The sequence below is a fragment of the Vicugna pacos genome, chromosome 14, assembly GCF_048564905.1.
Source record: "Vicugna pacos chromosome 14, VicPac4, whole genome shotgun sequence".
NCBI lineage: Eukaryota > Metazoa > Chordata > Mammalia > Artiodactyla > Camelidae > Vicugna > Vicugna pacos.
The window spans coordinates 34,084,957-34,111,332 of record NC_133000.1 but is presented as its reverse complement, the minus strand read 5'-3'; the positions used below and the strand labels follow the sequence as shown (position 1 = coordinate 34,111,332).

General features: G+C 41.1%; 1 protein-coding gene across 1 annotated transcript in view; it reads left to right on the top strand.

Moving 5' to 3' along the window:
* LOC140701239 (uncharacterized) overlaps window positions 1–26,376 on the top strand; it is a 133,537-nt gene that overhangs the window by 76,615 nt on the left and 30,546 nt on the right. The window contains exons 1-2 of the transcript XR_012080212.1: window positions 19,325–19,446; window positions 20,467–20,697. The gene's annotated coding sequence lies outside the window, so the exon portion shown is untranslated. Of the gene's footprint in view, window positions 19,447–20,466; window positions 20,698–26,376 lie in introns of the transcript that reaches the window.

The window sequence follows — 26,376 nt, the reverse complement described above, 5'->3', positions numbered from 1 at the left end:
TGAACAGCGGCAGGAGATGCCTCCCCCTCCAGGGAGCACCCTACGGAGGACTGTTAGTGCACCATGCTGTGAGTTTGTGTGTTTCCGGCCATGGTCCCTGCAGAACTACACTTGAGATGGGCTTATTGACGGAAATAACAGGACTGATTCCAGGGCAGGGCTGGGGGGAGGGAACAGTGGAAATTGAATGTGACCTCAGACACCTCGGTGGGTGCTGGGGCTGTTACTAAAATGGGGAGTCTGGGAGATACCTGCCAGGAATGGAATTCCAGAGTAAATGGTGGACATGAGGCATTTTTAAGATGCCATTTGTCATCCAAGTTAGGACTTCAAAGAGGCACTCGGGTCGATGAGCCTGGGGCTCAGGTGAAGGAGCCGTACTAGAGATACATTCTTAGCTGCTGTTCACAGCCTTGCATGTGAATTAGATCATCTTGAGGGCTGCAGACTGAGGCTGAGGTGGGGCAGGGCTGTGTCTGGATTGGAGGAAAGCCCAGACCATGCAGCTTTGGTGTGTCAGTCAGTGGCGTTTGCCATTGTCAAAGCAATGCCAGTTATCCTTAAGGGGCCGGGGGCTGGGCAGGACCAGCCAGGAAGAAATCTGAAGGGAGGGTCGTGGCCACGTGTGCGTCTTGGGAAGGTGCAGAGTCTGCAGGGTCCGGGAGGGTAGACTCCTCAGAAGCTAGAGTTGGAGTGAGGAGTGGGGAGAAGTTTGTCACAATCACCTGTGAGGGAGGGAGGGAGGCCTTGGGAGCCCCACCCTACTGGACTGGTTTTCCCATGAACAGAAGGCAGTTAGACAGAGGATCTGAGGTGAGAAGGGATGGGCACTGGGAGGGGAGCCAACCTGGAGAATGGTGCTTGGAAACTTCTGGAATAGTCTCCCTGAAAAATAGAGTTAAAAATACCCAGACTCTTAAGAACATTGTTAGTGACTTGGGAGGAGGCAGTTGTTTTTCTGGCCTCCTAAGGGTAAGGCATGTATCCAGGGATACACAGAAGATACGGGTAGTCTGTTTCAGGGGCTTGATCGTTACCGGGGGAACAGTGCAAGTTTAAAGGGGGAGAAGGGCAGAGGAGGGAAACTAGCCAGGCCCCGTGTCAGGTACCAGTCGGCCGCCCTACTTGCGTGTTGCATTCACATCCATGCCTCCCAGGTGGGCGGTGGCAGCCCCCTTTTGCGGTTTGGGAAGCCTTCTCAGAGGGGTTAAGGAATTGGTCCATTTAGCGGCTAGTAAATGCTGTAGCAGGATTCAAGCAGGGCCTTGTCAGACTTCAAGGGCATGTTCTCTCTACTGTTTCCAGTACTTCCCTGTTATACCTGGAATGGTGAAGTGGGTCAGTTTTGGAGCCTTTCAGAAAAAGTATGATTTAAGCGCCTCTGGACTGTTTTACAAAGCTCAGCGTTCTTTGATGGTTCTGAAGCACGCAGTGATTTTCGCCCCACAGAGGTAACGTCTAACTCCTTTGTCGATGTCGTGGTTGCAAATGATGGACAGGTTCAAAACCACACTTCGCAGCTTCTGAAGGGAAACTCTCCAATTCTCCCTTGGTCGGCTTTCTTCCACAGGATGTAACTGTGCTGCAGCATAGGCCTGAGCTTTCCGTATGGAGTGAGGGTTTATTATCCGATGTTAGCATAAAACAGTCAGATGAAGAAAATCGACGTTGACAATTTATTTTTGGGTTTCATTTGTCAAAATATACTATCAGTTAATGGCCCATATTACAAATGAAATTGAGTACAGGACATTGCATTTCTTCCTTTCTATTTAGAGTTCTCTTACAGAATAATGTTGCCTGCTTTGGAACATCAGCTGCACCACTCACGGCACCTATCAGTGTGTTGGTGTGATTGCATTTACAGAGTGAATGTAATCTGGGCTTCCTCAGCCCCAAACACTTCAGTGCAGAATCACGGGCTGTAGCCATCTGTTAGTCACGCAAATACTTCTAAAATTATATGATGCTAGAAAAGGAAGAAGAGAGAGAGAGAGATTGATTTTATCAAATTTCCTTTCAGTTCTAACTGCAAACTGTTGTTGAGCAGCTCTGGTTTCCTTTGGATATGAATATATACATTTCTTTGCATGTAACCTGGGTTTTGGACTAGAACACCAAGTTTTTGCTGTCCACAAGCCACAAAAATAGTAGCCAAATTGGACCCGTGTGAAATAGTTTATACTTTTTTCTGAGAAAGTATCCTTGAATTTGGGACTTGGGCTGTGATTTTTGCTTTTTGCTTCCCCCACCCGTCTTGCAATCTCTCACTCCTTCCCACGTGGCCCCCAAGGGTTCGTGGACTCAAAGGAGCAGGCAAACACCCAGTTGGTCACCATGTACTGCTGCTATAGATAGAGGCCAGACAAGACATAAAGGACATTATCAGAGAGGACTTCCTGGAAGAAATGGGCTCTACATTCAGTTGTGAGGACAGAGTAAGAGTCAGCCAGGAGAAGGAGTCAAGAATGTGGCTCAGGTCGCAGGTGCAGCCCGGGTAGAGGCCTGGAAGCTTTTGGCGTGGGGACCCGGGGAGAGTGCCCTGTGCGGTCCAGGGTGGAGGGAGCCCCTGCTGGGGAGGACACTGGAGAGAGTCCGTGGTGTAGGGCTTTGGAAGAAGTTGAGTTTTACTAGAACTGACACAGTAGGCAGTGAAGGGTGTCAACAGAAAGTGACCCTCAGGAAAGGTACTTCTGGTTTTGCTTCTGATATACTACAGACAAAAGGGTCGGGACGGGCGAGAGCAGGTATGTCGGTCCCTTTGAGACCCAACCCGTCATTCATTTATTCATAACACGTGCACTTCAGTGAGTCTAGGGGAGACAGAGTGTAGCCACATTAGTAAGCAAAATGTATTTGCTTCTTGAGAACTTAGCATTGTCAGAAGTTGACTTAGCCTAGAATGTTTTAGGAAGAGAGGAACAAATTGTGGAGGTTGGAGGGAGGGAAGGCTTCCTTGGGAAACAGTCAAAATGAGCCTGGAGGCAAGTGGGAAGTAGGAGCAGGTCAGGGGGCTCCTGAGGTCACTGGGGACCTATGTACTGAGATGAGACTGGGCGAGAAGGGTCTGGGGTGGGGCTAGAACTCTACCAGGGAGCCTCTGAAGTGTTTGAAGTGGGGTTGATGTAATCAAATTTGTGCTTTGGGAAGGCTGTCGTGGCTCTGTGTATCTGTGTGTAGCGGGGAAGAGGGGGAGGGTGCCACCAACTGGGGGATTATTAGAAGACCATTCACAGGCTGGAATATGGGCATCAGGGCTACTTCGGGATGGCAGGGGCAGTGTGGATGCCGGCTTTCCTTATGTGGGGCTTGTTAGCAGGGCTGCCCTAGAGGCACCTTGTGGCTGGAAGAAAACTGATGGAGGCCGCCAGGTGGACATTCCTCTTCTCTCCTTCCATGCCTAGTGTGATGATCTTAGCTCAGCCAACATTTGAAACAAAAGAGCTAATCTCCCGGGTTGCCCAGGCCTTTGTTGAGCTCCTTCGAGTGAGATCTGGTAGGATTTAGGTTTGTGTTCATATCTGGATGTTCACTTAGCTAGAAACGTCCTGTCATTTCGATTTCCATAGGGGTTTTTATTCCTGATAAAGACTGCTTTCTTGGTGAGAGGAAAATTAATACAGCTGTTGTCTTTTTCAAAAAAAATCATATATTTTAAGAACTTTAATATTCAAAAGAATAGGAATATAAAAATATTTAAGGAAGACATTGGTGTGGTTTCTTTGCTTTCTGAGCTAATGTGGAGTTAGAGCCATTGCATTACTTAGTAGCACATCCTTGCCAGTATTTAAAGCGCTGTTAGTGAGCGCCCCAGGCCCCACCTCTCAGAATCGTTAAAGTTTGCTCTGAAATAGTGAGGTCATAAAGGTCTTGTTTTCAGAAATCAAAAGGTTTTAAATACGCACCATAGCTCCATTTATAAAATAATAATAAGTTCATAATTAAGAAAGTGGAGGATAATTGATTTTTTTTAAAGCCTAAACATAAACTTTCTTGTGCTAATCTTGCAACTGGAAATTTTGAAAAGAAAAATCCTACTGCAATATCATCTACGTGGTATATATATATATGAGTTTCACGTTTGAAAAGTAACTGCGCAGTGGTTTTCAACGTCAGGAGCATTCCAGCTGAAATACTGGCAGTGGTGGCTGCTGGTTTTCAATGGAAGAGCCTAAATTTGCCTTCTTAGCTTTTTTTTTTTTTGTACTGAGAAGGTTGAGTAGTGCTTTGCCAGCATGATTTTCGGGCAATTTGAGGTCAGATGTCGTGTACCAGCAGTGAGATATTTCCATGCATTTTATTTTCTGGACATCACCAGGGCACATGTGGGGTTTGTGCCTGCAGGCTGGAATGCTGTAGGACTCCCTGATCCATCACCGTTATGTCCTGGTGCTGCTCCAGTCAGTGAATGATTTTCTGTGACTTGGAGGTAATGTGGTCTGATGGAGATGATCAGATGTGCAGTTAAAGTGCTATTAATTGAAATAAGAGTAACCTAGACACATTGCTCTAACAATACAGGATGAGGGAGGAGGATTGGCTGAGCTGCTTGCAGTGGGGTGTCTTCTCAGTTGACTCCCTCACCGTGATTCCTGCCAATATCCGCCGCAGCCCTGCACGGTAGTCCTGCTGAAGCAAGCAAGCACTTTGCTCAGAAACGCCCTGAATTTCCTTGTGCCTCTGTTTGTTGGCTTTTTTTTTGAAAGCACATTTTGCCCTTTGCTTAAATGCCATCCATGCTAGTCACCTCTTACACTCATTTTTCTGGACCTCGTCCATAAATAGCTGCTGAATGGATGAACAGAATGTAGTATCTCCATGTAGTGGAACATTATTCACACTTAAGAGTGAGTAAAAAAGAAAAAAAAAGAGGAGAATGAAAAAGCCACCTGTTTTGGGAATTCCACCCTGACTGTTCAACCCACACTTTTCCGTTTGAAACCCAATCACTTATGCTCCACTCTACTCTTTTTGATAGTACATACCACCTTCTAATAATCTTTAACGATTCCAAAAAAAAAAAAGAAAGAGATGCTGATACCACTTCAAAATATACAAGCCTTGATAACAGCTTGTTACTTGAAAGGAAGCAGACACAAACGGTCACAAATTGTTGATTTCAGTGATCTGAAATGCCCAGAATAGGCACATGCAGAGGCAGAGAGCAGGTGATGGTTGGAAGGGGCTGAGTGGAGGGGGATTAAGGAGTGAATGCTAGTGATAGGGGGATTCTTTTGGGCTGGTGAAGTGTTCTGGAAATAGAAGGTGATGAGGGCTGCACAACCGTGATTGTGCAGAAGACTGCTGAGCGCTGTGTCTGGGAGTGCCTGTTGTTGGGGCATCTTTATTTTGTTCTCATCCTGCAATGTGAAGTGCCATCTTCTGCTGTGGTCATTCTACTCCTGTGAGTGGTGAGGGTCAGAGACTTTGTAGAGTTCTGTTCCTTTTCTCCCTCTGGCTGAGTGTAGGCAAAAAAATTTAAGCCTGAGAAAGTGCTCCATCTGCAGAAATGTCTTTCAGTTTTGCCTGGTGTAAAAATCTTGAGAGCTTTTAACCGTTGAGGCTAGTCTGTGGGGGTAAATAGCCCATGAAGCCTGGGTGAGCCCGGGAAGAGCCGGGCTTCCCTCCCAGACACGGGTGGGGATTTCACCCCCTTTCAGGCAGTGAAGGGCCCAGACCCGTGAGCAGAGTTGACAATTGTGAATATTTACGTGTATCCGCTGCTTCATCTTGGATATTAATTTCAAGCTGAGTCAGTTTGTGGCGGCAGCCTCATCCTACATCAGGAATTTATAGTATCTGCTCTTTGAGGTGAAGACCTGACAGACTTGATTATTTAACAGTCTGCCTTGAATTGATATATCAGATTCCTTTGTGAAAAGCAAAACAGCAGAAATACAGACGTCCTTTAATGCCAATGTGGCCTGGAACAGGTTTAGTCTCTGTGCCTCAGTGGCCTTATCTGTGGGTGGGGAAGATGATAACAGTGCTTCCCTCAGAGGAGCTGGTGAGGGGAGAGTGAGAAGCACAAATTGAGGACTTACACGAGATGCTCATAAATGACCGAATTTAGTGCTCTCCGCCTGGTGAGGCCTCAGGGGCAGAGATGTCAGAACAGAGCAGTCCTAGCCGGAGCTCAATACGTGATGGTAGCTGTTATGATCAGTATCACCACTGTGGGTTATCAGGTAGTTTTAAGACTTGGTAATATGATTTCATGAATAATGTTAAAAGACTAGACATCTCAGATCCAGTTTACATAGTCCTCAAGATTTCTTCTGAGAATTGGATGGTTTCTTCCCCATCTTAAATCTGAGATGAGTCTCTAAAAAATTCCCTATTCCTCCATCTTTTTGCTTTAATTCTCTATTTCTTAAAAAACAAAGTTTTTAGATGGAGTTACTGGGGACTGAACTGAGGGCCTCATGCATGCTAAGCACATACTCTCCCAAATGAGGTATAATCTCTTCCCTGATTTTTTTTTAAATTTACATCTTAGTTTTCAGAGGTTAGAGGCCTCTAATTCTTTTTCTGGAGACTTGTCCATGAACCTGTAAATCTACAATTAATGGACAAAATTTGTTTTATTAAAAAAAAATCTATAGAATATTCTGCAATCCATCCAAAAGGAAATTCTCATGGACTTAGAATGTTTCTCCTTTAAGGTGATATCTCCTGTTTGGTCGAGCTTAATTTATTAACTGCCATCCTCATCATCATAATGACCAAACTCGCTGTGAGTGGACGCCTAACTGAGGCTAAAATGCTTTGCTCATATTTTACTTCATAGCAGGTGTTTGATTGTAGGTATCAGTGTCTCCTTTTTTGTAGCTGAGGGATTGAGAGATGGGCCAGCTTGCCCCAAATCACACGCAGCTGGCGGTGGCTAGCTCGATGCTGGAATCCAGGCTGCACAGGATGAATTCTCAATTGCTCCTCTAATCAGCCTCCTGTTGAGTGTTTTCCCGAACTCCTGTGAGTCCATAAATGACCGATTTTAGCTATCTCAGCCTGATGAGGTCTTCAAAGGAGAGACACCAGTGAGAATGTGAGGCAGAGTGACATAAATTAAAATTGTACATTTTCACAAATGTTTTATTCTCAGGTAATGACTTTAAAGGTAATATTTTTTTAATTTAGTGCTTTGTGAGAACTAAAAACAAAACATTTAAAATAACTATTGTGCAAGAGAGAAGTGGTCTTTGAAAGTCCAACTGTTGCTAATGATGTTACTTTTTTTTTCTAGTGGTGTTTATTTACTGAAAAATTTCCAAACACTGAATTTGTTTTATATAGTCTTAGTATGAAAGAAAACTTTGTCAGTGAGTATTGTAAGTAAAATCCTTACTCTTTTCTTTCCTGATGATGAATATCTTAGTTGTTTACCTGGCTTAAGTATATTTCGTCATTTGTGAAATCTGAGTAATATGGTTTACCTTGTCTGACTGTGAGAGCTGGACGCCTTGTATACAAGGCACCGTATAGGTGCTTAATAAAAATGTGCTGTCACAGTGACTGATAGTTTAGAAGTATCAACTCTGAATACTAAAAAGGGTAGCTTATTTCTGATGCATATTCAATATGTATATATATGATATACATTAATATGGCTTAAAGTAACTAGGATTCAGTTTTTTTAAGTGCAGTATGAAGCTTTATTGAAATCTGTGTCATTCTAGTGAGACAGGGACTACTTAAATTGCCTTAAGCAGACGACCTTGAAGATTATTTACACAGAATGTGTATTGTTACAGCTCAGAATTCATGTTGCCGTGTAACCATCCATCAGACATTTAATTTCTCCGGATTCTGACCAGAACCATTAAGTTTAGAAAAATCCACATTGATTATTTTCTGGGAATAAGCTTCTCTCTTTTGTGATTAAAGAATATTTTGATTTTTTTCTGCACTCTTTTCAGGTTTTAAAATTTCAAAATTTTGATTTGACATGTCACTTTTTTAATAGAGAGAATAAAGCTCATGCTGTTTTAATATGTAAATAAATGTTTTTGTATTTCAAAAAACTTGTATCATTTCCTGGCTCTTTGAGAACTATTTTGCAAGATACTTAGATTACCTACTGTTGGAAAAATACAGACGTGACTTTTATGAATATAGGTGTAGTACAGTTCTGTTGGTTTTTACTACAGTGCAAGACATGAGACCTAGGAGAGCTTTGCTGCTGATTGCCAGGAGGATAGATCTCAGGTCTCAGTCTCCCCTCGTGTAAAATGAAGTGGCTGGACTGGAATCTTTCCACTTCTAAGATGAATTTTCATGAGCCTATGTCTTTTGTTTATATTTAGGAGTATTAGCAATATCAGATTAAATACTGAATACCCGTCCATTCCCCCGAAGCAAAGTGCAGTATATGCTACATAAGCTTCTAGTTATCTGATTCTCGTTTCTCATCCTACAGTCAATTTTTGTGTTGCATGTTTCCCGGCAACCTGGAAGGTCTTTTTAGCCATAGGTGGCGCTGTTGCAACTTTTTACAGTCTTAATTTTTCTGTTTGTAAAATAAGGCTTAAACAATGTGATTTTATTTTGATTTCTTTGCTTAATGCTTCAGAATAGCACAATGTCCATTATGTCTTTCTACCTGGAAAAATTTTTCTGCTTATATCATAGTTTTATTCTGTTATCTCGCTGTGAACATTTCAGACTTGCTGTGCAAACAATGGCAAAATCGGCCTTTTCTTCTAGTGTTAGAAACCAGTGAGCCGGGATTTTATAAAACAGCTAGAAGCTGCCTCTGGAGCACCATAAAGCTGAAAAGTGTGTTGAGTTCCCTGAGTATTGACCCCGCCGCTATGTGTTAATTGGTGGCAGTTGATTTGGTACATATATGAAGGGGTGTAGTTTCTTGACTTGGGTTTGCCTGCACGTGCTGCCACTGAACCACATGATCCTGAGTCAGCTCGTTCTGAGTTTTCCCCTCGTCTGTGAGAAGGGGACGCTCATATCTGCTTTGTAGAATTGTGAGAATTAGTAATTATGTAACGTGTTTAACACAGTGGGTACGTCAAGAGAACTCATAAACTTTAGCTGCTGTTTTGTGTGAAGCCATCATTTTATAGTCTTTGGTAATTACAAAGAAACAAGAAAATAAGAAAAGCTGATTTTATGATGAAAGATATTTGAGGAGGTTCCATAATTCCTACACCCATAATTTAGCATCAGCAGAGTCAGAACTGTTACACAGTCGCCCTGGACCAACGTTAAGCCACAGAAATTTTTGTTACTTCATATATGTTGGGGCCTAAGGGGAACCAATACTTATACACATGTTGTCTCCAGCAGCCAACTGAGAGGTGACACAAAAGAGTAGGCAGGCGTTAAATGTCTTCTTTGTTACTGATGAAGACACGTTCTCCATGAACTTCAGGGCTGTGGGTAAATGAGTGTCATGATACTGTGTCCCAGAAGTAGAGACTCACCCTGTCCCAGGTATCTCTGGGCCACAACAAGCCTTCCCTTGAGAGAATCTGCCCCATCATGCACAGGGCTGTTCTGCCATGGAGCTGAGCATCCAGGGTGCTTCCCTAGGGTGGCCAACACTGGAGGGAAAGGAAGGGTTTCACATGCCCTGCTTGTCTCCCTGGAATCACAACTCAATCTGTTAATGTGAGGAGGGCTAGCTGTGGGCCAGGGGTCAGGGCTGTGAAGGGAGTAGCACTCTGCATGGCCCAGAGGAGTGGGGAGGAGGTATCCCTTCCATCAGTTTAAACAGGTGGTGGGATGGAACAGAAGGGTGCACCCCAAGAGTTTATAAAAGGAGAAATAAAAATTTCCTTTTGGTATTAGTCTAGCCAGGAAACACAGAAGATGATTAGGAAGGAGACTTGTAAACCACTGTAATATTAATTTGACATTTGTTGAGCACCAAAAATGTGCTACATTCTTTTCTGAGCGTTTTACAGAAATGAATCCTTCAATCTTCTCAACAAGCGAGTAAGGAAGGTTTGATTGTTATCCCAGTTTTACAGTGTGGAAATTGAGGCACACAGAGGGTAAGTTGGCCAAGGTCACAGAACCAGTAAGTGGCAGAGCAAGTATTTTAACCCTGGCTGTATGGTATTGTGGCTCCCAGAATGGGCTTTGGGTGTTTAGATGTATCTGCATCCCTCGATTTCTGTACGTCTGTGCCTCAATTAGCCCAGAAAGGACAGGGAAAGGAGAGTTACACAGGTGCTCACAGTCGTGTCTCGGCAACTGTCCACGAAGAGTGCACCGTGATTAGCATTAATTGTTTTCCAGGCAGCAGATCTGTTGGTATAACAGAAATTTAGTCCATTGAATTAATCTAGAAATCCTTCCTGCTCTGCTTCTGTCCACACTTGCCATGTGACTGCCTGCCCGTGATTGTGCCGTGGAGGAGAACATATACTCATGGTTGAACTCTGATATTGTAGTCTGGTTCATAGTTTCACGTCTTCTGTTACATTAAAAAGTTAAATTTCTGGTTTCTTGTATCTGTGTCTCATGAGTTTGGTTAATGTGAAACCAGTCCATGGGAGCCCAGGGGTTATGACGGTATAAATTTTTAGCACGTTGTGGCACTTCTAGCTGTGCAGACCTGACTGGGGGATGTACGCCTTTCTCACTGATTTCTCCCAACAGCAGGGTCCTCTCACGGATGTGAGGCTGGGAGCTCTCTGAGTAGCTCAGTCAGAGGCCAAGTCCACCAATCAGAAAATGATGAAGTACCTGGAAGTGGGTTTAATAAAAGTAAAGGGCTTCCAGGTAGTCCGATGGGCTGTTCAAGAAATTTGGTGAAAAGCTGTCCACTGTCTGTGGTTTAGCTGCTTCTTTGCTGTTGAAAAGTCTGGAGTAGATGAAGGGATTTTAAAAAGCAGAAAGGAGTGATTTCAGGTGGTACGTCCACACCGGTGAGAAGTGATGGATGACCGCCACTGTGAAGCATAGACAGAGTCTTACAAACTTCATAAAACAGCTTCAAATGCTCTGCCATCTGAGTGCACTTCATATGGGGTCCAGTTCATCACTGGTCACGCTGTGAGGGCAAGTAACTGACGATGGCAGAAAGGACACGGAGGCATCAAAAAGTTCTCAGTCATGTTCCCTGTTTAAAGAATGTGGCACAGTGTATTATATTTGAGCTGGTTTTTCACTGAACAGTTTTTAGTGTTTTCTGGGACTCCCCAGTGCCCCAAGGTTCCATGCAGCTGGGTGTCCCCTCATTGCAGCTTCATCAGCGCTTGCCCTGGGCTGATGTGGTGTCATGGGAAGCAGGACGGTCAGCGTCCCCAGCTCCTCTGAGCTCCGTCTCCTCATCCGCAGAGCCTGGTTTCTCATCCGTGTCTACTTAGTAGGGTTGCTGAGAATCATCGTGTGATTTCTGGTTGTCTCTGTGACTGGCAAATAGCCAATAATTGATAGAAACTCTTGTTTTTTTATTGTAATTGTGTCTCCTAGATTGCAGTGGTTTTTAGTCTGCATTTTTTTATAACTTTACTCATTTTTAAATATGCCCTTATTTTATTTTTTTTTTGAGGTACTGGGGACTGAAGCAAGGACATTGTGCATGCTATGCAGGTGCTCTACAACTGAGTAATACCCACCCTCCTTGTCTGCACTTAAAAATAAATATTGCAATACACAAAATAGCTCTTAAACTCCATCATGGGACCTGGTCTCTGTATAGGCAATTGAACACGTATACTATTTCAATAAGAATAAATGCTGTTGAGACATAGGTTTCTGAATCTGTTAATGTGCTTAAAAACGATCATAGCTAGTGATAAACACGAGACTTGGATCCAGTACTTCTTAGGGTATGTTTTGCCATCATGGGAAATTACATTCTACCGAGAAGGCTAATTGGGTCTCTTTGATATTTGGATGGTTTAGCAGGTGATCAAGGCTTTCCAAAGCTGACAGTTTTGTATTTTAATCTAACTACAAAGTTATCTTCTAGAAGATGGAAATCATAACCTTGTGAATTTCCCAGTAATCCAGGGGGTATGTGTCTGTGTCTGTGTCTGTGTGAACGTTTGTGTGTGTGATTTCAGGAATGTAGAAATAAGTTCCATATAGACTTCTGATATCTTTCTCTTCCAGTTCAAGGTATAAGCATATACTTACACAAATAAATTGATTTTCTTTTGTCATTTGGCATATTGGCGGGAATAAGAGGTTCTCATAGTTGTTTCAGAAGGGTTGGGAAGCATGAGCTTAGAAAACGGGAGGAGAAAGAGGCAGGGAGACACTTCACACTTTGTGCAGGATATGAGAAACAGTAGCTTTTCTTTTCTCTTTTCTTCTAAAGCAAACTGGCACTGAATTGTAACACACTATTACTCAGAATTGCTTTTCTAATCAGATACAAGTGCCTCAGATTTTTCAAGGCAACATGAATGATGAAATGTGTTTTAGCATTTATCTTTAAAAGTAGTTTTATTTCTCAAGCAAAAGACTATAGCCTGTTTCTTCCAGCGTCACAAGAAATACTCATTGATCTATGTACATGTTCTACGTGCTTATTTTCTTTGGGTTTTTTTTTTAAGTGCTTGTTTCATTGTGGTGTGAATGAATGTTTAAAATTTCTGGATTTTGATCTTTAGAAAATGCTGATATTTCAGAATTGTTAAAAAACTGATTGTTCTTTGGTCCTTGTTTGGTGGGGCACCCTGTTGATTAATCTTGTGTGTTAAAGAGAGAAATTCTTCCTCTAGCCTGCAGATCATTAAGTGTATGGTTTGCAGTATGCCTTTAAATTTCATTGAATGCATTGAACATGATTGTCCAGTGAATTTTGAGTTGACTCATAGTAATGACTTTGCTTTGTTTCTGTGGCTTTTACTCCTCTCCACAAGAGCTTGAATTCTCTGTTGCATTTTGTATACGTGTTCTTCACAGTGGAAGACATTTTTTACAGAGGTGGTTTTTCCTAACACCTCTGAATGCCTTCTGTAATTGATACAACCAAAATCTGTTATTTCAATGCTTAATTATTTCATAAACTAGTTTTTGGCTTAATCAGAAACAATGACAGAGTGATAATAAAAAATAGGAAAACTTTCCTTCCTTTGAAGAATAGAAATCAGGTGGTCAAGCTCACCCATGCTTTGTGCCTGACACACTTAATCTCATGTCATTGTGTATCATGATTCGGAGATGGAGTTGCTTCAGGTTTATTGATTTTTTGTTTTAACATTTGTTTTGAATTCTTTCTCCAGGCTTATGTATCCTGTTGGGTTTGTTGAAACTGTAGAAGGGAAACAAAAGCTTTTTTTGGTTTCCGGAGGCCTGAGTTGCTGATGATAAAGAGTTGAGGGTGGGCTGAGGAACAGAGTGACACTCCATCTGCTCCCAGCTGAAATTGATTAACAATGAAATCAATTAAGTGTATCGGTATTTGACCAATAGAAGTTAGCGAGCCCAAACTGGCTAGTTATGCCCAAAGAAAGTACTGAATTCACCTGCAGAATTAGGTGCTTTACCAAGAAGAAGCAGCTTAGAGCAATCAGAAAAATCAGTCCTATGATGAGATATAAAATAAATATAATATCTTTTATTTCTGAAACTTTTCTACGTTAAGTTGTGTAGAGCTAAAATTAAGTTTCAAGCACCAGGGGTTAACAGTGTGGGTGGTTCTGTATGATCATTATTCAGGAATGTGCCTAGATTCTGCTAGAGTGGCTGAAGCTGGCAGGAAAAGACCCAGAGCCAGGATTTGTCACCCTAGGGTGTCCTCCATAATGGTTCCATGTGGGAGCCCATGATTGGGTTAACAAATTTTAACAGACCCCAGCCGCCTGTCAAATTTAAGAAGAAAACATATACTTAGTAACTGCTTTGCAAGCAGGGCCCTGTGCATACTCACTCCTGTCTCCTTGCCTTAAAAAGCAGAGATAATGCTTTGCTTGCGTAGATGAGGTTTTAGATAGCACTCTGCTCATCGCAAAGCAATGACCCAGGCCCTCAGCTATAAAGGCTGGGCTTGTGTGCAGTTAGATACTCTATTATCCCCCAAACAAGGACCTAGCTGGTCTGGTGGTCTGCTTTGTAATTCACATGTCTAAAGAATGTATCTTATTCCCCTCACCCCATGACTTCCCTAAAGATACACTAAGCCTTTGTACTCATGGTGGATTCTACAATCTCTGTCTCATCCTTCTTTCCCCAAGTTCCTGCTTACTATCACACAACTGTTAATGACGTTTTCCTTTGATTATACACAATAAATGTGAGAGCATTTGAGAGAATCGTGGAGTTGGGTCCCTACGCCCTCTCGCTTTCTTGACTTTTTCCACAGAGTCTTGAGTATTCATTCCCTGTACGTAAGACTTCTGCCAGCCAGAACCCACAGTTCCAGGTGAGAAGGATGCAGGCTTTATCTCTCCTACCCGAGGGAGAGAGAGTAGAAAATTGAGATCTGCTCTTCCGTGGTCCCTTCCTGCCCCAGGTCTACTCCAGTTCACCTGCAGCCTTCTGGCCTCTGCTCACAGGGCCTCTGTCCCAGGACTGACAGCAGCCTTTTCTTCCCTTGTCAACATTTCCTGGGCCTTTTAGAAGTTGGTCTCTTCTGTGCAATACAACCCTGGCAGATGTGATGGTGGTAAGCGTGCTGGTGGGCAGTCACTTGGGGACTGCCAGGAGCCATGCTGATTCTCCTGAGTCTCATATTCGGGGTTACAGTACTGTCGAGCAACAGAGGAAGCCCTTTAACTTGAGGCCAGCTCAGCATTGCATCACTTTCATTTTATTTTTGAATTTTCAATGGAGAAATTATTTGTAGCAAACTGTTCCAGATTTTTGGCTGCCTGCTTTCCTCACCACCATTTCCTTGTTGGCTCTGGTGCTTGTTTTAAGAACCAGGTTTCTTCTCTGGTTATTTCTAGCAGCTGGGCTTGCCGAATCCTTGATCTGCATTTGAAGCAGAATGCTTCTTCGTGATGTCAAGCTGATTTTCCTATTTCTGAATATTTCGTGTACACTCAGCAACTCTTTCAAGTGAAATGCTCTTGTCCAATTCTGTTAACCCACATTTGCCGATCTCCTGCTTTCATGCTGAGGGCAGTTTCTTCTTCCTGTAATAAAAGTTAGCAATTTGCATTTACTATTTGAAGGTTCTGGCCCTAGGTGCTTTTGTCCTTAACAGTTTTAATACAATTCACCCATTAAAATGTACAGCGGTTTTTACTCAATGCCCAGAATTGTGCATCGCAGTCAATCTTAGAATATTTTCATCCCCCAACAGGAAGCCCTGTATGCACAAGCAGTCATTCCCATCTTCCTCATCCTCCCCCAGCCCCAGGCAGCCACTGTTCTCTCTCTGTGGATTTGCCTGTGCTGGACATTTCATGTAAAACAAGTTATTTCATGTAAATGGAACTGTCTATTGTGACTGACTTCTTTCACACTGAGTAACTTTTTCAATGTTTTTCCAGGTTGTGGCCTGGGTCAGTACTCTATGCTTTGCTATTGCTGAATTATATTCTACTGTATATCCGGGCCCCACTGTTTACCCATTCATCAGGTGATAGTCATTTGTGTTGTTTCTGCTTTTTGGGTGTGAAGAGTAATGGCACCGTGAATACTCCTGTAGGAGTTTTTATGTGGACATTTGTTTTCAGTTCTCTTACTTGTGTGACCAGAGAGCAGAAATGCTGGGTCATTCATAAACCAAATGTTCAACTCTCTGAGGACCTGCCAGGCTGTTTTCTAAAGTGGCCACGCTGTGTTACATCCTCACCAGTAAGGGCTGCGCGCTCCGCTTCCTCTGTGTCTTCATTAGTGCTTGTTACACATTTTTTTATTATAACCTATTGTAGTGAGTGTGAAGCGGTTTCTCCTAGTGGTTTTGACTTGATTTCTTTTACAGCTAATGATATTGAACATCGTTTGATTGTGCTTATTGGCCATTTGTATATTTTCTTTGAAAAATACATTTTCAGATACTTTATTCACATTTTAATTGAGTTCTCTTTTTCTTGAGTTGTAGGAGTTTTTTCTTTTATTTTATCTGAATACTTAATCAGATAAATAATTTGAAAAAATTTTCTCCTCTCTGTTGTTTTTTCACTTTCTGGATGGTGTCCTTTGAAGCAAATTTTTAACATTTGATGAACTCCAATTTATCACTGTTTTCTTTGTTCCTTGAGCTTTTGGGGTAATTAAAATCTGAGGTATTTTATTTAAACTTTTATATAAAAAATAACTTAATTCTTAAGACCGTTCTAGGAGATGGGTGCTGTGGTTGTCCACAGTCTATGGATAGGAGACTGAGTTGCAGAAAATTTCACTGAAATATCAGTGTCACAGCTACCCAGTGCTGTGGGATTTCAGACCCTCATGTTTGTCCCCAGCATTTGTGATCTTCACCACCATGCTCCACTACTGCCTGGAATCGTTAATGAAAAAGTTTTCCTTTTTTGATTTCTTGATTGTTTGTTTTCTCATTGGGGAACTCACCTCTTCATTTTCCTTGTAGAGATCTGTGTAGGTTTATTTTAGGTCTCATGTACTTATTTATTACTCAGGCTCCAGTGATGATTGTGCCTAGTTGATCTAATCAATTCATGCTCAAGTCTTTCCTGCTCATGACACTAAAAAGAGAGTCATGATTTACATAATGCTCAAAGAAGAATGTACTTGAGTGATTTTATTTTTCTAACCAATCAAACCAATCAAATAAAAACCCGGTGTTGGAACAGATTATTAGCCCTGCAGAATAGGGTCACTGTCTTCCTTGTGTTTCATTTCTTTTGTCACAGTGTCTGGATAGTGCCTTGCTGTCCAGCAGTTTTGTGAGGATACGGTGCTCGTGAATCATTGTAAGGAAAGAATTTTGACAACAGACTGTGTTGTTCGTTTCACGAGGGAAAAGATCATATAGAAATACTGCTCAGATTTATTTTAAAATTAAGCTTGGTGTTTTGAGAAGGGTTCAAGAAACCATACAAAAATCTTTTTCACTAATTTTAAATCTATCTTAGACACATTATGCTTACATAGCAGAGTAACTTATCAACTAGCCTTGACAAGAGGAGTGTATTATTGATTATCTATTTTAGTTGAAATATTCTACCTGGGATAAAGTAATCAGTGCCCATAAATGAACAAATATGTTCGTATTTCTATGCAACATGGGAGCAGACTTCATATCTTTCTATATAATATATATGACTGTGTGTTTTAATCTGTCTGTCAGTGTTTTTATAGTTTTTCAGCAATGTTGTAACTTTAGAATTCTTCTAAGGAAACCACCCCAAATTCTAGTGCAGTTTGTAGTGTGTATCCTGTCTTATGCATGGGATTCCACTGTCCCCTCTGTGAGGAATTTCCTCTCCTATTGAGTTAGTAGCAGAGTTAAAGGAACTATGATTTCTAGGCCTTTGATCTCCATGTGTTTGCAGTTGGCTGTCAATCAAGATTTTCCCTTTCTTGAGTTTTCATTGTTCAATTAGAATTTTGGAAATAACAATTAATATGTTGCAACACTCTCCCTAGAAACTTGATGTGTTTGTGCTTTTCAGGTTCCAATTTACGAAAAATGTAAATGCACTCTTGTTTTTAAATAGTCCTTTTTCACTAGATATTTGTTTTCATCTTTATAGTCAAAATATTTTTTTCCCAATGAATGAATCGGTTTGCATGTTTTAAAAAATACCTTACTTTTTATATTTCTTATTCTAACAGGTATATTCATTGTACAGAATTTAGAAAATAAGGATAAACACAATTATAACTTAAAAATGGCCTCTAATCTCACCTGGAGATACAGTTGTAAGGTTTGAAATTGAGAATTACAAGTCCTCTCAAATTGTTCTTCTATTTCAACTACGGTTTGGTTACTGAGATCCTCGAATTCCCATATGAATTGTAGGAGCAGATAGTCAGTTTCTGCAGAGCAACCCGCTGGGATTGTGATCGAGTCCACGTTGAATATATGGATCGCTCTGGGGAGCACTGCCATACCAAGAATGCTGTCATTTGATCCAGGAATGTGCGTGGTGTGTCTGTCCAGGTATTTAGGTCTTCTTTAATTTTTTTTCAGCATTGCATAGAGTTTACATTGGATTATTTTACTATATTTTTTGCCTTTATACTGAGGACAAGTGTGCAAGGTACCGGGATCAGAAGTGTATTGGAGCTCCGCAACTTGCTGCCACCGGACGCTGTGCTCTTGCTTCGCCCACTGTACAATGCTGCACAAAATAGGACCTAAGTAACTCTCTCTTGAAAGAATGATTATATGATTGCTGGATGATGTTTGAGAGTCCTTGTGATGATGTATTTTTCCCAGAATTTCCCCTCTTCTTAACTATGCCCTTTCTCTTCCTTTCCTCCAGCCTGGGTTTCAGCCTGCCTGTGGCATTGATTTTCCTTGTCTGTGGACTCTTCCTTTCACTAGTTCATGATAATGTTACATGTGAGATGTGGAAACTTGCTAGATGTCAAGAAAGAGCAAATCCATTGTATGCTAATATTTTTAGAGTGTGTTATTGTTTTATCGATTGAAATTAAATCAGGCTGACCCATTGAGCCATCCCCTGAGCTCTTTTTGCCTTCCTACAGGTGATACTGCTCTCGTTGCTGCATGTGCCCTTCCCCCAGACTTGGTTTTGGAGTTGAGTAAGTCACCATCACTGGAGCCCTCTCTTTAAATGATGAAGAGAACACTTGCTCTTTCTCCCTGTTTGGGGACTTGGATGAGATGAGATAACAGATAAAGAATGGAGCCCCACCTCATTCTGACCCCCGCTCTTTCCGTTCCTTTCTCCAGGGGAAGAGTACAATACAAAAATATAAAGATTGTGAGCTAATGAGATAGACAAGACAACCGATCATTTATTAAATACCCTTTCATGCCAGAAACAAATGTATTATACACACAAAAAGCACATAAAGTACTGTAGTACTGTGGTTACAAACGTGGGTCCGAGTTCGAGTCCGGGTCTGGAGTGACAAGTCCTGTGAGATGGAGAATTGGTGGGTCGGCTTAGCCTCTCCTGGACTTGTTTTCTGTCCTGCAGAGATGGGGCTCGCTAGGCGTCCCTCCCCCGTAGAGGTGCTGAGGGCTGTAAAAGACGCGTGTAGGCAGACCGAGCACAGCTGCTCTTTCCTCGTAAGTGCAGGATAGCATAGCTTTTGCGGTGATGGCTTTATGACCACACCGTGTAGATTCTCAGTGCTCCGAAGGGATGCCTTGTGAATTGGAGATGGGATTCTCACTTCTGTAAATACCCAAGGACTGTGTTATTGGGCCTTGCTGATTTGACTCTATTCTTTAGAAAGTACATAATGTAGATATATTTTTCAAACATGCATGCTTTTTTTCTTTTATTATTTATACTTCTACCCTCTCATCTCTTGGTGTGACTTTTCATGGAATCCAGGAAACAGTCCTAAGCTACCTGCCTCTTCACACTTCTCCGTGGTGGTTTCCTTCCCTGACTAGAAGAGGGTTTTGCATAGGTAATTTTGATTGCTCCCCTTCTCTTGGAGACTCTCTGTTTGTCTGCCCATCACTCACCTGTCCATCTGTCCATTTCTCTACCCACTCATTCTTCTGACTTGTTCCAAGAAGCATTTCAGGCAGCTTACAGAAGAACAGATACCAAATAAACAGGTGAGAAAATGGGGCCAAGTTCATACAGTGAGGCTAGGAGTTGAGTCTGTGTGAGAGTTGCAGGCGTGAGACACACGCCTCTGCCTTGTGACTTATAAGATAGACAGCATCAATGTGCCTGAAGTTCCCAGCAGACACAGGGATACAGGGTTTGTGGAAGATGCTCATTGGCTGTGAAATAAATAAGTGGCTTAGTAGAAGCCCAGCCTTTCCAAATACTAAGGATTAGGAGAATATTTTAGTGTCTTCCAAAATCAAAGTATTGCATCTTTTCTTTTTCAGAGTCTTATGTATAGTTGGTTTACATTCTATACCTGGAAAATTCTCCAAAACTTCTGCCCACGTGAGTCCCATGACTCGGGAATGGGGTGGTTCTGCTCATTAACGGGTGTTGGCCAGAAACGGAAAATGACAGCCTCAAAGGAGCCTGGGATTTATCAGTTATGTTTTTTCAGTGCTGTAGATTTCAGAAAATGCTTTCACCGTTTCTCTCCATCTGAGGCAGCAGCGTGCTCTCTTACCAGCATCAGAAGCTCAGGGCCACGGGATGGTGGGGTTTGACTGCACTGACGTCAAGACAGCTGAGCTAGTCACTGCAGGCTTGGTGCTTTCACGTAGTGCATTTCATGTTCTTTAATTGGTTTCAACAAGTAGTTAATTAACTGAGTTAATTAACATTTAATAAATATGATGCTTTGTTGAAAAGACAGTCATAGGCAGAATATAAGTTGTGAACACTTTAAAAACGGTTTCATTACTGAAATTTCAGTAGGGAAGATTCAGTTTATCTTATTTACGCCTCTCTTTAAAAGTAACAAAGAAACAAGACAGAAAAAGCAGAGGATGATTTCTGTTCTTCCTCTCAGCTTGCAGGTGCCTTCACCTCCAGTGGCATCCATCCAGACACCAGCACTGACACTGGCCGTGCTCAGAATTGCCTCAGCCCTGAAGACACAACTGACAAATAGAAGGGGGGGCGCCCTGTTACAGGGGGTGCTCTCACTTTGTGGGTCCTTATGTAACTGCGTGGTGTTATTCAGGATCGCCCTTTCTACACTGCGTGACGGTGCTGCGGTGTCTCCTAGTTATTTGTTTATGTAAGTACTCGTGTGTTTTTTCCAATGTGTGGTACTAGACATCAAAAAATGCTTTTTTCAGGTGAAAAATAGTGTGTATTTAATATAAAAGTCTGAAAAAAGTGTCAAAAGTGTCTATCTTGTTCCCAGTACTCAGAGATAATAATTAACACTTTAACATCTATTTTCTGTTCTTTTCATCAGTGTGTATTACCTCTGTCATAAAAACCAGCGAGCACTGTGTGCCTGTTTTCTGTATGGAGACCTCCATTTTCCATTCGGCTTATTACACATTTTTCTACAATATTCTATCTCCACTGGCATGATTTTTAATGACCAGTATAGCATTCTGTCTTGTGGAGGCATCGTCCATTTTACTTTGGACTTAAATAAACTTTTAAACTCCAAGTATACTTAACTGAAATACTGAAAAGAGAACTGTGGTGGTACCGAAAGTCCCCTACTTCCCTTCCCCTTATTTCCAGAGAGTAAAAACTGCTGACAATATGGAGTATGTATTTCATGACCTTTATGCCTATGTCATATATATATACACATACATCACGAATATGAGAAATCTATGTATATGTGAGTGTATATATGCTTTATTGAAAAATAAGGCCATACTATATGTTTTCTGCAGCTCGGTTTATTCACTCAGGTATATATCATTGACTTCTTCCCCCTCTAGTCTCACCCGGTCCTTTCAGATAGAGTAGAGGGTTTTCCTGATGTGCAGGTTTGGTCTCTTGTGTAAGGACACCTTTCGTGGGAGAGTACTGTGGACAAGGCCTTGGACCACGCCGAAATGCCGGAACTTTAGTGCCCACAGCTCGCCGTGATTTACCGCATCATTGTCTTGATGGTAGACACTTAAGTTTTCTCCATCTTCCACTGTCAGAAAGGGTGTTTGACTGGAATCCTTCTTATACAAACATTCCTGTGATCTTGTATAAGTATTTCTCTAGTTAAGGTTTCTGGAAATTTAGTCCTTGGATGTGACAACTACATAAATCACAGGCTCCTTTCAAGTGAATCTAGAAATTCCTTCTCCTTTGGGGAATGAAAAGATGTAGAATAACTTATGTAACCAATTCTCTATCGCTGGATATGATTTCACTTCAGCTTTTCTTCTCACCATTTTAAACAGTGCTATGTAAATGCTCTGATGAGTACATCTTTTTGAACTGATTTTTTCTAAATGAAACGATTCCTAAAAGTGGAGTTCAGCCTGTGTGTACACACGTTTTTCAGAGTTTACATATCCATTGACATGTCGTCCTCCAGAAGATCGCTCACAGTTTGTTCTCTCAAACATGGACACTAGCTAGAATATCTTTTAAAAATATGTGCCAATATGATGAGCAAAAGTACTTTTTCATTGTTTTAATTTACACTTGATGACCAGTGAGGTATTGAGCATTTTTCACTCATTAGCCATCTGACTTTTAAAAAGTGAATGATCTCTTTTGTCCGTTGAACACATTTAAGTGAGGGAGCTTCTTGTTGCTTTGTGACAGCTCTATGTATATTATGAACATTAACCCCTTGTCTTCATCAAGATGTATCAGAGAGCTTTTCCTTGTCATTTTTTGCCTTTCATTTTGTTCAGTAGGTTCATTTTTGTTGTGGCCCAAAATAATCTTAAGATAGTAAATGTCTTCTTTTTGGGTTTTATCCTTGATATTATTCTTAGAAATACTTTCTTATAACGGTATAAATTTCTTCTGTAGGTTTTTTTAATCTCTAAGATGGAGATGATAATGGTACTTGTTATAGTGAGGAGAAGTTGAATTAATATGAGCAAAGAATTATATTCGCTGTTATTAGTACTTTCTAATATTCACATCACTTTCTGTAATTTTTCTTGCGGTCATTATGACTGGAATAGAATTTGTTCTTTCCAGGGGATTCTCTGATTGTCCCAAGACAATTATTGAATTCATACTTTGCTTTTTAACTTGAAATCACACCTGTAAAGAATACTTATGTACACTAGAGTCTCTTTTTGAGCTCATGGTTTATTTCTGTCAATCTTACTTTCTTACTCTAGCACTATATCTTACATATTGTAAAAATATATTTAATATCTGACAGTGCGATTTTTTTTGATTCTCTTTACCATCCCATATTTTCTTGGCTAGTATTATGACTTTATTATTCCTGAAGAATTCTAATATAATTTTTCAAGTTAAAAAAAAAAGAAGTGTTGTCATGGGATTTTTTAGTAATTTTGAATTATATTTAGGAGAACGTACATTTTTTCAAAACTGCTTTCCTCCATACAAAATGTTGATGTCTCTACTTTCACACCTCTTACTTTACCCCACAGTACAGTCCTGTACTTTCTCCATGTACAACATGGGCATTGTTTTTGAGTTTATTCCAGATTATTGTTGATGATTTTGTTAATTTTTTAAGTGAGAATTTTTTGCTATTATATTTTTTAACTGATAAAACTGACACCTAGGAAGGAAGATTCGGTTTGTAAATACTCACTTTGTAACTTCTCATTTAAAATTGTAAGTATTAAGTACTAGTTAAAGAATCCTTTCTTTTCTGTTTTTAAAAATTTGTTTCCAAGATTCTCAAAATGGTCATAGCAAAGTAGTATAGATGAGGAGACAGATGGAGAGAGGTAGTGTGGCTCATGTACAAACTGTGAGCACTTTCATGGCTGCCTTTACGCTGGAAAAGCCGCTGAAGAGTCCAGGATAAACCAGGGGTGGCTTTGTATGCAGTTGAAAGCCAGCTTTCCTGCCTGGTGAAGTCTGGTGGGCATGGCAGGTAGATGATCAAGGTCGAATGGAGGTTATTGGCTGCACAGAGCGCTGTGTCTGAGAACTGGAGAATATCACCATGGGAAATGCTTGGTGCCAGGAACAATGCAGAGGAGCTGGGGACCCTGTGTGTTAAGGATTTTCCAGCCCTGGGAGTGGGAAGATCAGACTCTGCATTCAGATCTGAGTTTGAATTCATCCTCTTTAGTTTACTTGTCCTCTGACTTTTGTCAAGCTATATACCCTCTTTCACTTCCTGTTTTCTTATCTCTCAAAATAGGAGAATTACAGCCTGCTGCTAGATTGTTTGGTCAGGTTAAATAATTAGTGTCTATAAGATGCCACGTACAGTCACAAGCTCAGTGAGAAATGGGCTGTCGGCTGTTCTTCTGCAACTCAGTGCTTGACAAGACATGGGGGAAAGCCAGTCCCTAATTTGTGTGTGATGCAAGTAGGAACAAAATTAATGACTTGCCTTTCCCTAGCAGTATTCTTACAACTTTGCTTCATTTACTTCTTTCCTCCTTTCCTTTCCCCTTTCCCATCCTCCACCAAAAGAGCCTGAGACTCTCTCAGAATACTAGATTCAAATTAATTTAAAGGTTGGCTCATCCTCATGAAATGATAGTAACATAAAGAAAATCTGTGCACATCCCAGAATACATTGTATTTGATTTACAAACACACGCGTGCACACACACACACACACAATCAGCCTCCCTCCCACTTGCAGAGGGAGAAGGACCACTTTTTCTGAGTTTTCACTCACTGAGCGTGAGAACAGTGTCTCTTACACAGACGTTCACCAGGCTTCGTGCATGGTGTTTTTAATTGAATTTCTGCTTTGTAGCCATAGATATAGTCTCCTAATAGAAGAGAGAAAGTGGAGACATAGACATTCTGCTGAGATATTGGTGTCATCATATTTTAGTTGGAAAGGACTTAAGACAGAATAGAGTCGTAATATATTATGGGTGAGAATCCATGATGTTGTAACTTGGACAAGAACCTGGACCTTCTGCCATCTTGTCCACAAGGGTGAAGAGGCAACTGGGCAGGGAATGGTAGGGATCCTTCTTGCTTGAGTTCCATGTTCTTGCTAGTTTTCATTGCTCAGCTGCCTTTAGTTTATGTACATGAGGCCTCTCATGGGAAGGTCACTCTGTCCTGATAGATTGAGTTTCTTATCAGCAAAAAGCTCTGGACCCACTCATATTTCCCAGAGTTTTCTGCTGACCTGCTGACACTTTATATAATTGAGACTTAAGAAAATACTGAATATAAAATCCTTATTGTTATTGTTTGCCCTCGAGTTCCATAGGAATGGGGTGCTGTCTCAGGCTGTCTAAAGCCAGATCCGAACAAAGATAAGGTGACAGGTTGTGCTGCTGTTCCTCCACAGTCGAAGGGGATTTCCACCTTAGCTTTATATTCAAGGCAGATGAGTTCAAATCTTGCCTTTACCAGTTATTATCTTTGTGAATTTGGGGAGAAACTGTACTTTCTTGTGTCCAAATTTGTTTATCTGTAAATAAGTTCAGTATTTATTTTAAGGTTTCTGTTTTAGAATTGAATGAGCTAATTCCCTCATTTACACCTAAAATAGCGATCGCATGGTTCTATGCTGGTGCCTTGGTAGTTGATTACTAAGGGACACGGCAGTGAGAATGGGGGTGGGGGGCCCCTGGATAATAGAGCTTATATTCCAGGATATGCTTGTAAAAGACTGGATGTGCAGTGGATTTTTAGTAAATATCTACTCCTTTCCTAATCTGCATTGATTGTGTATATATCTTTATACTAATATATGAACAATTTTTATTGCAATTTAAATACCTTTGTAGTATTTACAATATCTAGCTATAAAAATACATGATATAAAATGATTTGAATTTATTTTCTTTTCAATAAGCAAAACAAACTAAAATAGAAAAAAGTTTTGAAGGAGTAGAAATAATTTTATTTCTGTGGAATCAATTCCTTATAATAGGTTTTTTGTTCGTGTTGTTAAAAAGCATATAAAATTGATAGATTGTGACATACTGGAAATGAGGAAACAGTGGAGACATACTACCTCTAAGGCAGTCAATTTGTTACCAAGTCCAAACTCGTTCTGCTTGCTGCATGACAGGCCAATAAATCGGGAGATGAGATGTTGGAGTAAGGGAAAGAGACTTTATTTGAAAAGCTGGCAGGCCCAGGAAATGGCATATTGTTATCCAGTAGAACTCTCATCCCCAGGGCAGAATTCAGTCTCCTTTTATACCAAAAAGGGGCAGGGATGTGGCTGGTTGTTGCAATCTTCTTGTTGTATGAATTGTTTGTCCTTGAAATCCTTTGTTCCTGCAGCTGTCCATGTGGGTCAAATTATGGTGCCCCCGTATAACCTCCAAAAAAAAGAAAGGTTATTCACTATTTTACAACTTGCCATCTATACATAAGTGTAGAAGAGCAAATATTCTTAAAGATCAGAGCCGGGAGAATAGGCCCTCCTGGATATTTCAGGCTAAAGGCAGCTTTCTTTTACAAAAGGTGCAGAAACAGCAAGTCTGAGCCTAGAAAACAAGGTACAGGATTAAAGCCAAACGAACACATCTAACATGGAGTGAAATTTGTTCTTTCTATTACAATTTCTTTTTCTCCCTCATAAATAATTCTACTAAGAAACATGAGCAATTTTTTTATTTTTGCTTCTTAATAAAGGACTACAACTATATTTTAGTGAGCAGGGATGCTGTGCGTGCCTTGGGGTCACAGCAAACTCTTATTGGGGGTGGTCCACCCTGCAACATGCCTGATGCCCCGTGAGTGTTGGTGAGGGTCTCCCTAACAAGGGGCTCTCTTCAGGAACCACCATATGGGCGTTGACCTCTGGCACCTCTTTTTCAGCTGCAGGAAATTTTTTCAGATTCTATGATAG